Source organism: Acanthopagrus latus, chromosome 3 (assembly GCF_904848185.1).
Source record: "Acanthopagrus latus isolate v.2019 chromosome 3, fAcaLat1.1, whole genome shotgun sequence".
Taxonomy (NCBI): domain Eukaryota; kingdom Metazoa; phylum Chordata; class Actinopteri; order Spariformes; family Sparidae; genus Acanthopagrus; species Acanthopagrus latus.
In genome coordinates this window covers 13,106,140-13,122,078 of record NC_051041.1, presented here as the reverse complement: position 1 = coordinate 13,122,078, position 15,939 = coordinate 13,106,140, and the positions used below count along the sequence as shown (strand labels likewise).

General features: G+C 45.9%; 1 long non-coding RNA gene across 1 annotated transcript in view; it reads left to right on the top strand.

Moving 5' to 3' along the window:
* The first annotated feature begins 766 nt into the window (after positions 1 to 766).
* Positions 767 to 15,939, top strand: part of LOC119016967 — a 33,061-nt gene continuing 17,888 nt past the window's right edge. The window contains exon 1 of the long non-coding RNA XR_005074308.1: positions 767 to 810. This is a non-coding gene — a long non-coding RNA (uncharacterized LOC119016967). The remainder of the gene's footprint in view (positions 811 to 15,939) is intronic.

Sequence of the window (15,939 nt, the reverse complement as noted above, 5' to 3'; positions counted from 1 at the left end):
CTGCAGGTGTCTGTCCCTCTGCGGCCGCCGTGTGTGTGTGTATGTGTGTGTCCATGCATTTTGTGTGTGTGTGCATGCATTTTGTGTGTGTGTGCGGGGGACAAAGAGCATCTTTCTTGCCGGGAGAGGAAAAAGTGTAATTGATAGCAGAGGACAACCTGCAGGAAGGAAGTGCCATCGTATGCTAAATGGATGGGCTGGCACAGACTGGCACAAACTGTTGGGGACAGATGCAGCAGAAGTCGACATCACTCATTATGGGATCTTATATGAGCGTCGACAGTCTCGGATGATGAGCTGCGCGTTCGGATCGGCCTGCCGACTGTTATCTGAAACATCATTTCGTGCGGCTGTCCCATCTCAGAAATGGCAGATTCGCAGTGAAACGCAGATCGCTATCCTCGCGGCGAATATATATGTCGCTGCATTATTTCATGCCGCGATGTAGAACTACTTTTGGCCGCGCTCCCCAATCTGTTCCCTCTCCCTGCGTGCCGGCCAGGCCAGGTGTGGCGGTTGGCAGGGGCTAGCGGAGCCAGGTGAGCAAGCTGCTGGCCAGGTGCCCTCCAGAGGCTCGCTAGACTGACCAGATACCAGATGGCCGCGGAGCACCAGCAGGCGGGCAGGCAGGCAGTCGAGCACACACACACACACACCCACACACACACACGAGAACACATGCAGTCACTCACGCAAGCAGACTCCTCTCTCGCGCACACACCTCAGATGCACGCGCGCGCCCACGCAGGCACACACTCTGTCGTGCCGCGCGCCGTAAAAAGAGCATTAGGAAACATTTGCAGCCCTCCGGTGAGTTTGGAAGTGAAATGCCTAATGTGTTTTTACTGTACCTCTCTCCCAGTGGCACGAGTTCTAACTCGTGCACAACGCGGCGATATACAACCCACTCCACCTCCGAGCTCGCATAAACGTCACTCGTAAAGTGGAAAGCTGAACTAGATCGGGATGGATTTTTAGCGAGGGCCTGTGCGAGAGAGAGAGAGTTCACGAGCATGCTGTGGCGCTTGAGTTAACCTGCTGAGGGGCACTAGCTTGAAAAAGATAACCCAAACAAAGATATTGCGCTTTTCTTAAGATTTGGCTCTGTTATCAAAGGAGCCGGCGTCTGAACCGAGCAACGCTGTGTGGAAACGTGATCTAACGTGGAGTACTTCCCGAAGATTTCTGTGCAAGTTGAACCTTTTCAAGCTGCCTGAGCCATGAGTTAAAAGTGACCGGAGAGCAGCCGTGTGTGGGGGCCACAAACTGGCCGCAAGTCTCGGTTTTTCATCATGCGACACCCGATGTAAAAAAGGCACAGTGTTTCGCATCCCAGCAGTTCATCATAACTAGCCTCGCAGGCCCCTCTGTTTCCACACAGCCGCCCACGCCGGTAATAGACTGCTTTGGATCCAGGGGTTGTTAATCTAGAGCTTTGAATCTCAGCCCAAACGCGATTAGTCTGACTCTTTCGGGTTTGGCTTGATTCTGGATCTAATTCCCTCCGGCTTGAATTAGGTTAGGTTTAATTTTATTCATCATTTCGCCCTAAATTGGAGCACAATTTAGTTGTGTGTATTAATTTTGATTTCATAGAAATATATTTAGAACGTATTTGACAGCAATCTTCATCTGATGTTGTCATTTCTGATGTTCGGGTTGGTTGATAATACCCAACTCTTGTCTGAAATCAGGTCTGTTGAGGAGCAGAATCTCCAGTAAACAAATAGCTCCTATTTCAATTACAAGCTCATTGTAGAAGAATTAAAAGGAGACCTGTCATGCCTTTTCCATTTATTTTGTTTAATGTGTGTTCTTGTACGTGTAAAATACCTTGAAAGTTTAGTCGACGCCGACAGAAGTGCCTCTCTCCCACCGAAACACTGCTCCTGAAGCGCTTTGTCAGTAGTCCCGTCTTTAAATCTGTGTGACCATCACAGTGCAACACATTTGCAAATATATGCCTGAGTGGCTAGTTTGGCATGTAGAAGTTGGCAGTTGTTTTTAGCAGGCTCAGGTGTGTGCGAGCTGACCAATCAGAGCAGATTGGGTGGTCAGGAGGCGGGGCCTGAAAGAGACAGGAAACCAAAACAGACAGAGGGGGAATATACTGCTGCAGCACTAAACAGTCTGAGCTACACTGATGTGTTTTTTGAGCAATAAAGCATGTAAACCTGTTCTAGTATTAATACAAATTAAAACAATGAGCCTGAAAATCATCTTCATATATCTCCTTTAAAAGCATTATAGCAACTCTTTGGATATCCCAGCAGTGAAGTTCTGTTCAGCGTGGGTGAAAAAAAACAAAAAAAACACCGGGTCGAGCGAGGTTATTTCAGGTCGGAGTTTTAAACTTTAATGTATTCCATTTACTCTCCTACCCATCTCCATCCACCATATCTGACAAGACCTGACAGCTTTTGGAGCTAATACCGCTGGAGTATCTTTGCAGGTTAATGCCGTCTCAAGAACCTGTTTAAATGCGGAACAAATTCTATTCAGGCTCATAGCAGCAGCAGCAACTTGCACGCATTAGCACGGCAGCGTGTAAGACCTGAAATACCATATATGTCTGGCTGTAATGCATACACGCAGTGTGTAATACCCAGCCTCCATATAGAAACAATGACAGCCGTTTTATTCTGCATTAACTGACGGTTCATAAATCACACTTGTGGGCCTGACCGGGAGAAGACGGATCGGCCATCTGTAAATATTTATTCAGCGTCTCTATAATTAAACAGAGCCAATGCATCATGTCAGGCATACATGTCTGATGACGGCGGCTCACACACGGCGCTGAATAATACAGTGCGGAACAGCTTGGTCAAACATTTGCTGTAGATCTGAGGGAGAGGAGAGAGACAGGACGGATGAGTTAAACATGTTCCAGCGGGAAAGGATGGATTTATAAATGCAAGATGTCGTTTGACAAAAGAGCGAGGGCAGGGAAGAAATCGGCCGACGAAATGATGAATATGAGATGTTGCAGGAGAGCGGCGAGCGGGGCGGGAGCGATGAGCAGCGAGGAGAGATGAAGTCAAGATGTCAGAGGAGAGAGAGAGAGAGAAAGACGGAGTGGAGAGGACTGATGGAGGAAATCGCTTCATGATGCCTGTCAGTAGATATTTGACCTAATGCGGGGCAAGGTATCGCTGTTCGGAGGAAAAGCTGAAGCTGTGTGCCGACGTGAGCGCAAAATGATGATAAAATCAGGAGAGCGGCACATTGTGTGGGTTTGTGTGGGAGACAGAGGAGCAAAAGTTCAAGAAGTTTGACTTGGCAGAGATATACGTTGTAGTCGGTCTGATCAAAAGGAAATCGGAGTGCGGGCGAACAAAAGTTTAGCAATTGTTTGTAGCTGGCTGGAGTAAATAATCTCAGTTGAGTCGGACAAGACACCACGTGTGTATTACAATTACGGGTGCAGTTAGTCTGTGTAATTGTCCTTTTTGGTCTTATTAGTATATGAAACGTGAACACGGTGTACATAGTGAGATGAGGTTTAAGGATCTGCGGTAACGTTTGTACAGAACCTCAGGTGCTGTGGAAGTAGAGGGAATCTCTGATGCAGTAATGCATTGTGTCGAATTCCGTCCATCCAAACTGTATTTCATTAAATATGAACTCTTATTTATAATACGTAGACAGCTATATGCTTTTAGCACAGAGGGTTTAACGTTTTAAGATAGCACTGTATCTGAGCTGAGGCGGACTTTATCGTTTTTACCTTCCCTGCCCGTGTGCAGTTCTGTTAATTAGCATGCGGTTTGTGTCTGGATTTGAATTCATACGGGAGCTGCCATTTCCGATATGAGACATTTTCACGCAGACATAGAACAACGTTGCAGCCCCTTCCTCCCCCCCCCCCCCCCAAGTCTCCTGACAACCGACCCCAGACAGTCTTCATCCATCTTCCCTCCCTCTCACACCAATCAAAATTTGCGAGCCACGGGAGGGCAAAAGAAGTCCCATGTATATTTCAGCGAAACATCTCCGCCGATCCGCACTGCAGAGCCGTAGAAAGTGACATTTGGAGATGAAAAATTGATTTCACAGACAAACCGTTCACCAATAAATAGCTTTTAATCAAGATGATGGCTCCGATGTGCCACCCATTCCAACGCTTTCATTAATACGTGGCTCTGGAATGAATTCATTTGGTGACGTCCGCGGGGACGACCTCATGAAGTGCACCGCCATAAATATTCCATCCGCTCTTGCTTTCTTCAAACTTTCATCGACTCGTTAATTTGGTAAACTTTTTTCTTTTTTTTTGTCCTGACAAACCACACAAACATAACAAGTCAAATTGCACAGTGCAGAAATAATGAGGAGTCAGGAATGCAGGTAGCGTTAATTTCTCCCCAGGACAGCTTGGAAACTAATAGGGCAGGTCCCTCTTTTTTTTTATTTATTTATTTTTTTAAAGAATTCTTGTTTAGTTTGACTCAAAGTGCAATTTGTGTGCAATACAGCCATGATTTTATTGCCAAAGAAGAAAATCATATACCCCCACAGTCTCATTTTCTTGATACTGCATAAAAACTGCATGTAATATGATTAACAAATCGACTGCTTCAATCTTTAAACGAACAGTATGTGATTTCTGTTGCTAGAGATCTCAAAATAAAAAAAAAAGATGTACGTAGTGAGGGATCATGGGAGTTTTTGTTTTCATTGTTAGACAACCACCGTTACTGAAGTGGGCAGAAGTGTTCGTGAACCAGGCAACGTTTTAAAGATTCATTCACGTTGTGTTTAGTCACGTTCGCCCGACTTCCCCCCTCCATCTCTGGCTCCTTTGTGGAAATTATAGCTACAGGCGACTGAATGAATACAAGTACGGATTTCATTGGGTTTGATTGTTATTGGAATCATTTGAGAAAAATGATACTAACAAGACAACGAAATATATGACAAAGCTTGAGTCATTTTAAGACATTTTGATGCAGAAATGTTACATATTATTAAGACCTGGTGATTGCAGAAATGAATATATCCACCTTTCTTGTGAGTTGTGACGGGATTCATCGTGATTGGCTGATGCCTCAATTCGCAAAGAAAAAATGTTCCTTGTTCCAAAGAAAAAGGATGTTGCTTTTTCATCGTGTAATATCCAAAGTGGTAACGATAAACATGAGTAGTTCTGCACCTACCTATCAGAACTGCCGTTTCATTTCACTTTGTTCATTGAATTGGACAAGGACAAGTGACGAATAGTCGTTTGTCAACCCAAATAATAAAACACATAAATACCGGTGGTTATGTGTCGCAGTTTCCCGTTCACTAAGCTTTTCGAGCCCACTGGTGAGGCCTCACAGACTCACGCATGAAACCAAACCACATCCACTCGACCATCTTGTGGATTTTTACGTCAGTCATTCCTCCCACGATCAGAATGGAGTTGGATCTGTTTACGTTCGAAAACCAAACATTCAATGCCGCGCCAACCCAGAGATATATCTTGTAGTTTTATCCACAACCTAACTTCCCCCGCATCCATTCACTGTCCTGAAAGCTTCAGCAACCCCCAACAGCACACGCGCGCGCGCACACACACACACACACACACACACACACACACACACACACACACTTCACATGCCCCCTCAGAGAGATGGATGGCATGTATTCCCATCCCTCTCCTCGGCCAGCATCCAGGTGCACAACAGCTGGGGAAGCCAGGGGGAGGGAGCCGGGAGGGGAGGGATGGGGGAGACCGAGGACCAGGGATGGGTGGATGGAAGTGGGGCCAGGGGGTGTAAAGGATGCTCAGGAGTAAGCTATAAATTTCCTCAGGAACGCTCTGGGTGCTTTTGGCGTCTCCTTGTCTGTCCGGACAGCAGCGCTAATCTATGGTGTTGCTGTGGCGCTGAGCCCGGTTTCATCAGATATTCTTGTCTTTTTTTTTTTTTTTCATAAGATCTGCGCTCTCTGCTGTTCATTTATAAACAGCAGAGGTTCCATCTACTGTAAGTGTGTCAGGAGGCAGGCAGCTGTAAACAACGGAGAGATCAAAACAGCGGTGGGGATTGAGAGAAGAAGCGTTAAGTGACGAAAGAAGGATACATCACCTACTCTGCATGGTCCCAGATGCTCTAAGCGCACAGCGTGGCCAACAATCAGTCACTTTAATGTTTTGATATTTTGCTCAAGTGCGTGATTTAGCCCAAAGAATGCAAGTAGTGTCTAACTGTGAACTCTACTTGCCTCCAGAATGAGTAACTGGAAACACACTACCATTCTTTGTGCACCACGTTAGCGTGCCGGTTTATGTTCTGCTTCTCCGAATGGAGACAGAAAGATTAAAGATGCCGGATAAAGTCAAGAGCCGAAGTAAAAACTACTCTAGCCCAGAGGCAGAAAACACAACTAATGACCAAAGTTTCTCATTTTTTACTGTCACATTTATTGGCTATTCTATAAACTCTGCCGATTGTCACCCGTTTGTGTTTTAAGGCATAAAATGTGAAATGTGTAAGAATCAGCCACCTCTTGAATTTATACTTTAAAGAACCAGAGGCAGCATATCACCAGAGTAACTGCTGGCTGTCGCTAACTGTGGCTGCCATTAGCAAGTTAGCTCAGATTTAACTAGCAGTCTGACACGGACTGGCCGTGGCTAGCTGGTTAGCATGCTAATTACGGTAGATATCGCTGCCTTGTCTTGTGTTGATCACTTCAAAATGCAGCACATACACATACAGCACCTTTAAAAGTCTGACAGCATCTCCTGTTTGGTCTTTTTCTCTTGTTTTGTTATCCCTTCAGAAAAATGCATTTGACTCCCATGATATACAATATGTATATTTTTGTGTATTTCGATCTGTTACCATGTCATAATAAACACAAACACACAAGCATGATTATGGAAATGTAGGAAAAAAGAAATGTCACTTAAAAACCTTGTGCTTTTCTTTGCTTTATATCATTGTAAGTGGACCCAGTTATTTTAATTAAATAACTGATTAATTGTTTTGATTTTTAAGAAGAATTATCCCAAAATGGTTCAGTCCAGCTTCTTAAATGTGAATACTTCTGGTGTCTTTACTCCTCAGTGCCAGTAAACCCAATATCTTTGGGTTATGAAAAAAAAAAGTTTTTTCAACAAATTGAGAATATTGTTGACAGAGTAACGATACGAAAAATGACCGTTGGTTACGGCCATAATTACATAATAATTATACTGGCCACACAAAATAAGACATTTTAAGATGTCACCTGGAACTTTTAAACTATTAAAAGATTAATCAAAAACACAATGAAAACCTTAATGAAAATAATCATTTGCCACCGCCTTAATCACTTGTATGTTCTGAGTCGCGCGTGTTGTTTCGCGCGCACAAACATCACAGTCAAGGTCAGGCTCTGACGCACGGACCGATCAGTCACCGATCAAACTAAACCTGGAAGATAAAACGCGATTTCCCAGCCGTCCATATGTTGCGGGGTTTATACGAGGCTTCACGCCGTGTCCATAGGATGAGCCTGCGCGGCGTTTGAATGGTATGGGACGGCTCCAGTGAGCGGGAAACAGTGGGGTTCGCGATGACTGATGGAGTGTGATGTCCCACTGAGTGTCATGGTAAACTGTTTCGGGATGCGATTTGGCTCGGTGGGCTGAGGAGCGGAACAGAATGGCTTGTGATTGAAAATGCGACGCGCGGCTCCAAAGTTACTGCGCGGAGTGCGGTGATAGACGGAAATAAGCTGATGTCAGTGGTTTGCACAGTCAGGGTGAAGTGTGTTACCTGGTGAACGGAGGACGCTCGCCGATGTACGCATAAAGCAATCACGGAGACATTAGTGAACCTTTCCTTACAGATGCACAGCGCACACACAGAGGCGTGCCCACATGCACTTTAATCAGTCTCGTGTGCGTGCGTGGGTACTGTATCTCAGCGTGTCATCCATCACGCGGTAAAGCCGCAGTAGGCAGCATACAGTGTGTTTGGCCTCGGCTCCTCACTCAGCCCTCATTAGCCATCAATCACCTCCTCTCTACTGGCTGCCTGCATGGGAAGAGACCTCCCGACTTCACGTCCTCGCAAGATGTTCACTTTGGCACACACACACACACACACAGGGGTGAAAATGTATATCTCTATGTATCTCTCTCTCTCTCTCTCTCTCTCTTTCTCTCTCTCTCTCTCTCTCTCTCTCTATATATATATATATATATATATATATATATATATATATATATATATATATATATATAAAAAACGAATGAGAGAGAGATTTGCTCACCCTGTGAAGTCAATGTCAAATAAGGAGTTTGAGAGAAATTCTTGCTTACCGAGAGGTTAGTCGCTGCGAGAAAGCCGTGCTGGCTATTTGCCAGTTCTTGACGATAAAAAGCTTGTTTGTCCTGCACAGTTTGATGCGATTTTGAAAATGTCAAAGTGGGTCCAATGCCACCCGTCACAGTAACACGGAAAGGACCCAAACACAAGACTCACAGACCGGCAGGTAGTATCACATAAAGCAGGCTTTAATGACTGTCCAAAAATCCAAAATACCAATAAAAAGGCGGCGAAGGAAAATACCATGGCAATATGAAAAACTGAGGCCAAACCGGGGGGGAAAAAAAAAACAACAAACTACTGGGAACAAAATCGGGAACACAGGGAACACACAGGGATTGAGGAACAGGCACAGGAGCCCAGGAGACGCTGGAGATACAGGACTGATAAACCAGCAAAGAGGGAGGAAACAACAGAGGCTTAAAGATGAGGTGCAGGTGCAGAGACACTGGGGACAGGGGAGTACTAACAAGGCTGTTTGATTCGTCACAGGTGTGTGTGTGTGTGTGTGTGTGTATGAGTGTGTGTGTGTGTGGGGGGGGAGTAGAACACTGGGAGCAGGAAGTAAAAAGTGACCATGATGCTATCAGGGCAATGTTTCGGTGTAGTCTTCTCACACTGTCCAGTGCTGCAGCGGTGTATTCCCCCTCTGTCTGACGCGCTTTATTTTAGCCCCTGTCTTCTTGAAAGTGCCCCCCCTTCTGAGTCCCCTGTGATTGGCCAGCTCACGCATGCCTGAGCCAGCACCGCTAACACCAACAGAGCAGCTGTGCTACATCCAATTCTTACGAGCCAAACTTAGCTGCTGGGTTTGAATTATGCAAATGTTTAAGGACCTTCAAAACACTGAAGAAAAAAGAAAACAGGTCTCCTTTGACTTGCTCGTGCACTGCTTTTGTTGAATGCCGAACGAGCGCGTGTGTCTGCGACGGCGTATACTTACTTCCATTTGTGTGAAACAACTGTGGCTGTTTCAAGGAGAACAACTGCACGCCGGATTACAGGATGCTGCCGCGGCTAGGGGTGAGATTGGAGGAGGTGGGTGGGAGCGAGTGTAAAGAAAAGGAGAACGATTTTTTTTTTCCTTCTCCCCCCTGTTGAATCCTCTCGTTGAGTTCTCGCCATCCCCCCAGGGGCGTGAGGAAGCGCGGTGTATTTTTCTCTCCACTCACCTGCTGGGCAGTGTATGGAGGCCATTACTTGACATTGATAACAGCACAGGCTTTTTGTCCTTGGCCTGTATATGCCACTACGCGTGCAGGGCGCTGATTGTACAGCAAGCTTCGGAGCGCTTGCGATGTGATCGCGAGTTGGCGTCCGATTTCTGTCCGTCATTGCGCCGCGTCGCTTCACCCCATTCCCTAATGCGAGCGCGATGGATGACCTCCCTCAGATCAGGAGGGAAACGTAGAAGTTCGGTGGGTTGCAATTCCCCCGCGCTTGAAGCGTTTTGAAGTCATAAATCATTTCGAACTTCATTTTTAACAAACGCCACTGATGGAGGAGAAAGCGTTTCAGCCTCATATCCTTTACCCCTGACTTCTTCACTCTCGCCTTCATTCCCTCTCAGCCAGGTTCCTCCGCTCCTATCTCTTCCTCCAGTTCTCCTCATCCGTCTCTCTCCCCCCTGTCTTTTTTGCTATTTTGTATGTTTTTTTTGTATTCTCCTCTCTGCTGTTCCCAGTGTGTGTCTGAGAGAGAGAGAGAGAGAGAGAGGGAGACGGGATAGAGAGGGAGACAGAAAGAGGCCTGACACATGGGCCCAGTTCCTTAATAATGTCATTCGGTGTGAACGCTATTAGCAGATTACCCTTGGCCCAGGGCAGCCTAGCCATGTGCAGGAACTAGATAACCTTGTGTTCGGTAATTTAATATCAACACTTCCCCTCTTTTCTTACCACGCTTTACAACACACAAATACCCCGCTTGTCCCCTCCGGTCCTATTTCTTGAAGAGAGCGAGCGAGAAAGGGAGGGAGAGAGAGAGAGAGAGAGAGAGGGAGAAAGAGAGGGAGGATTACAAGATAGTGACTTCTTGAAGATTCCTTTTCCTCCGCTGAGAAGTGTGGCAAATCACCCCTTGTCCACGGATGTGAGAAAATACATAAACAGGCTTATGGTGAGAATTCCATCAGATTTAATGCAGTGAATTAAGCTCAGCGTAACATCAAAGGGGACGCCCATCTTTAAAAAAGGAAAAAAAAAAAAAAAAAGCCCCTGATGGGCTAATGTCATATCCCCCCTCCCCTCCTCCTCCTCCTCCTCCTCCTCCTCCTCCTCCTCGATTCTCTCCTCGCAGGCTATCGTAGGGCTAACATTTACCACGTATCAGGCCATTATGAGCGGCGCAGAGGGAAATTTCCTGTCACACAGTTTGATTTTTGTAAGAGCGGGTAAGTGAGGCCGAACAGGAAAGGGAAGAGAGAGAGAGAGAGAGATCTCCCACTTAAAGGAGCACGCCGTTATGGAATCAAATACCACGCTCTACCCCCCCCCACCCACAAGCCGAATCACAATCCTGCATTAGCGGCTGTATCACACCTCGTACTGCCGCTGCTCCTTCCCCGCATCGCCCGTGAGCCAGAGGGCCAAGACGGCGCGGCCCTATCACTCACCGGCACTCCCTCACACCGGCATTACCACGCCTTTATCTCATCTCCCGCAGCCCGGCATGGCCGGCCGCCTCTCAGTCCTCCAGGCTACTTTACTAATAACCTATTCCTTATCAGTCACCGCGCACCTCTGCCTGTGATCAAAGAGCCAATTAATGGAGCGGGGAAAGGTGAAGCATTCAAATAATGGAGACAGCTGTTTTTCTCTGTTTGAGAAAATCCATTTTGTATTGTTATCGGCTCCAAGCAGCCCCCCCCCCCCCCCCCACCCGACCAGCGCTTAATTCAAGTCGCTGTCTGCTTCTGCTCAGCTTGATAAGAGAGAGAGAGAGAAGACAGGGGGAAGGGAGGGAAGGGAGGGAAGGGAGACGACGGGGGCGAGAAGAAAAGAGCCCTGGCCACAATGAACTTTATGTGGAAGAATGTGGCAGGAATATCACAGTAGTCCAACTCATCCCTGGGCTTTATCAACTCCAAAGTGGTTCAACACAGAGATAAAGAGGGAGGAGAGGGGGAGGGAGGAGGGAGCGGTGAAAAGGCAGAGGCTGACGAGCTGCTTTGTGGCTTCGCCGTCATTCGCTTTTGAAAGGGAGCAGCTGATCCCCGGCTCTTTGAGGCCCGACGCGGTCTTGTCAGGCAGCAAACCTGAGGTTAGTCGGGAGGTTAATTGTCCCGGTGACAGAGCGGCACATAAACGGCTCCATCATCACTCATATCTTAACAGCTGCGTTGTAATGTACGTCACTCCACTTCATTTTTACCAGTTCCTTCTTTGGCTCCTGTCACCGCGCCCGGCGACAGTGTGCGATATAGGGTGAGGTTGTTCCGCTGGTTATCTCGTCAGCCTCTCGAGTGTCGAGAGATGCACCTCGGTAGGTCTCTAGTGGAGTCAGTGGACCTGATTAGGCTCTTATGCCAGTCAGCAATTAGTCGTACATCTCCAGAACACACATAGTGAAAAATATTAACGACTGAGGAGGTCGCACACAGGCTCGGGCTGGTTGTTGAGCCCCGATCAATTAGTGAAATAGTTAACAGCCGGTCAGACATGACATTTGAAGAGATTCCGACTGCGATATTTCAGATGAATTTGCCGACCATTTCACATTAACACTTTCAAGCTAACAGGTGAAATTGGATTTGTCTGACTGCTCCAATTACAATCGCTGCCTATATTTTTCATGTTTTGGTGTGTAAATGATTCATACTTTTGAAACATTTTGCAATCGGCCTACTCGACCACCTCAGCTGGCAGCCGCGACACGGCGCCAGTGGCTGCAGTGTGGTCCTTTTGGGGCAACTGGAATTCTCAAAGTTACGTCCACGTGACATGCTTGTTTTGGCTGCTGACAGAATAATGTTGTTGCTCTAAGTCTGACAGCATGGCGGGAACAATTCCTGTGGAAGTACACCTTTTGCTAAATTGTAAGATCCTTTTTTATAACCAAAAACACAAGGTTTGTTCAAAGAAAAGCCTTGCCACTGGAATCCCCCTTCAGCGATATGGAAATGGTTGAAAATGCATTGTCGTATTCTGTATTTGCTGGAAATGCAAACAAACGTGGTGCTCCAGGACATTTACATTTCAGGGCATTTGGCAGACGCGTTTGTCCAAAGCGACTTACAGGGAGTCATGCTATGCAGGGTCAAAGTCTGAACAACTGAGTCTTGAGTCTTCTGCGGAAGATGGAGAGTGATTCCGCTGTCCTGACATTGGTCGGGACTTTGTTCCACCACTGAGGCGCCAAAACAGAGAAGACTGGAGCGGGATTTGTTTGCTCTCAGCGATGGCGGTACCAACCGGACCGCTGATGTAGTGGAGTGAAGTGCTCTCGCTGGGGCTGTGCGGTCTGACCGTTGTTTGGAAGTAGATGGATACAGTTGTGTTGACCACCAGGAGGGGGGTCACATGGGAGAATTTGGGTAGATTGTAAACGAGGCACGCTGCACATTCTGGATACGCTGCCACGGTTGAGTTGCAGAGGCTGGGAGTCCAGCCAGGACAGTAGCCGTTTTTATACTGGGCAGCAAGCCGCCAATTTGGCCGTCCCTCTTGCGGCTAGGTCCGCGGATTTAGACAGAAGGCGGTAAATCGGGGGTCTGTTTTGATCCGGCAATTTGACGCCTTGGAGGGTACACTTTTTTCCACCTCCATTGCTATGTAAATCCGAGCCAGGTGTTAAATCCCAGATTGGCGGAGGTGTCGGTGACGTGCACTCTTGTGCGACCCACACCCACCCAGAGTTTTAAAACCATGAAACAGCTGATCACAGGTCTCTGTAGCTGTCTTCGTTGTCCAGTTCGTTTGTTGTTGTTGCAGCAAGCTGCTAACGGTCGCTACTTTCAAATTAAAAGCCCCCCCCGCTAAGAACCCAGTTCTAGCCTCACATGGGGAGCAATGTAAGGCTCTTGTTTTGAAGACAATTTGACCTGCTTCCCTTAACGCCCAATTTTGTGCTTCACGTCACATGTCACACGTCACACGTCACACGTCACGCCTACCCCAGTGGCGGCCAAGTGGCGGCTTTTTGGAAAAGAAGGAATATTACACCTCGCTTTTATATAGACCTTGCTGCAAATGTGCTGCCTTTTCTCTCTAAAATGGGCTAGTTAAGAGTCCAACATTTAAGACAAATCAATATAAATGTCACGGATGTGGTGCTCCCGCATGTGCCATTTCTGCAGTTATGTGCGATCTCGAGTTGTCTGACCACTTAAACTCTCAAATTGAAAAATAGCAATCTCTTTCCATCGCTACCTTCCGTGCCACAAATGATCAAAACACCTGTCTGATATACTTACAAGAAGGAAATAGAGACACGCATAATAATAAATACAGGTCCTCCCCTCTTCTCATTCAGTATTTATACTGTTTGTTAAGAGTACGTTCATTTCCCAGACTAGATCTCGTCTTATAGATAAAATGTGATAAAATTTCTTTCTGGATCTGAGTTCAGACCGGATCTGCTGCGACAAAGGCACTGCGGGAAATGTGAGAGGATGGGAGAAACAGGCAGTCAGTCACAGGAAATTAAGCAGTCATGGGAGAGAGAGGGAGAGAAGAAGTGCATTTCAAATCCACGATTATTCTGTTACAGTATCAATTATTACTGTAAAAGCACTTCAGCAACGTCCCAGTGTCCCTAGAATGAACTCCGGCTTGAGATTAGAAGGTTTTAACACGTATTCTCTCACAAATAGGAACTCGCCGCGATCCATTCACAGAATTTATCGCCTATGTATTCCAAATATTCGAAAGCTACTTCCCGCATGTGAGGCGTTATCGCAGTAGAGGATCAGGCGCTTCTCGAGGTGAAGGATGAGCAGGCCGTTAGAAAGCACTGCAATAGTGGGGAAGTGCGTCTTGATAAAAGACGGTGAGCTTCGAGGTACGGAAACAGGAAAAAATAACCAGCAGCGTGGAAAAAAAAACAAAAAACGACGAGGCTGTGTTTGTGCTTAGCAGCCTAACTTTGGGTTTCAGATATTCAGCCTTCAGGACCATTAACAGATTTTCCACTTCTTACTGGAAGTCTGGATGTCCAAGTCAGACAGCACAAACGGCTGAATATATCTCAAACTACAACAAGATATCACTTATTATATAGCGGGGCTGCTTAATCTGGTTACTGGTACACGATGGTGGGCCTTTGTGTCACAGGTGGATTCTTTTTCAGTCTGTGCTGCAGCCGTTGTCTTTTCAGACCGTCTTCAGCTCTTTACTGAAATGTATAGCCGACAACGTGCTGTTTCCAACGAGGTGAATGATGCCTTCTGTGATTTCAGGTATATACAGTGTCTAGCTTTTGCCTTAAGGACATCCTAGCTGTTGATGTGGTACAATTTTGAAAAACTTGTACGTTACTTTCTGCTACCTTGTACTTCTTCTCCACTACGTCCTCGAGGCAAACATTGTACATTTTCCTCAACTACCTTTATTTGCCAACTTTGGTTGCTAGTTGTCTTGCAGACTGCATGTTGCATCAGAGCTAAAGTAGCATGTTTTTAATAAATGTATTAATCGGCCATGGGGTTAAAAAAAAAATGTATGTATACTTGACTTGTACTTGTAAGAAAGAGTTGGACGGGCCTCAGCTGCTTCACATGGAGCTGGAGGCCTGTCTGTCTCTTTTTTTTGTGACAGGATGAACTTCAGGAACAAAGTCAAAGGTACATTGGAGCACACAGACTCAGACAGCAAACTTTTACTTTTACTTTTACACGTACTTTTGATACCGAAGTAAATTTAGTATCAGATACTTCTCTTAGTTCAACACAGTATCTCGATTTGAGTGCTGCATTTAAGTGTGACGCCGCTATACCCTACACTTCCCATAATGCAACTCCATAGCATTTTTTCATCAGACTGTTCCGTCCTCGATGCCCACTTCATTCTTCATTAACTTCATTTGAAAGGCAAGAACTATTAAAAGCGGCATCTAAACCAGTAGAAGACAGCCAACTAGAGCTGCACTATTATATTGACATGTCAATCAGCCAATTAGGGCTTTAAAATAAAAATATCAGCACCGGCCTGAATTGATTGTTTCTTTTGATATTACAGGCCGATAAGATGACACTGGCAAACCACTGACTTAGAAGTCTTCATTTATTGTTGAGGAGACAAGAGAGTGAGCATAATAATATAATTCCACTGAAGAAGAGACACACTTGGAAAATATCGGCGTAACGGATATCATGGAAAGTCCAATAGCACGCATCCCTTCATGAAACTGGTTTCTCAGGCTGGGTAGTAGCACTTGCAACATACAGCTGAATGTCCCTTTAACTTCCGCCATTCATCCACTGTAATGAAATAACACAAGCCCAGAAGTCTCAGAGGCAGGTATTAACATATTTATTACACCGTTAAGAGAACAACAATACCAGAATTATACTGCAAAGTTTCACAGACTGACAGACCATAGTTTACAGCCCAAAAAGAATTTCAAAGAAAAAGAAAAAACAAAAAGAGAAAAAAAAAACAAAACAAAAGAAAAAAAAAAAACTCAACAAGAA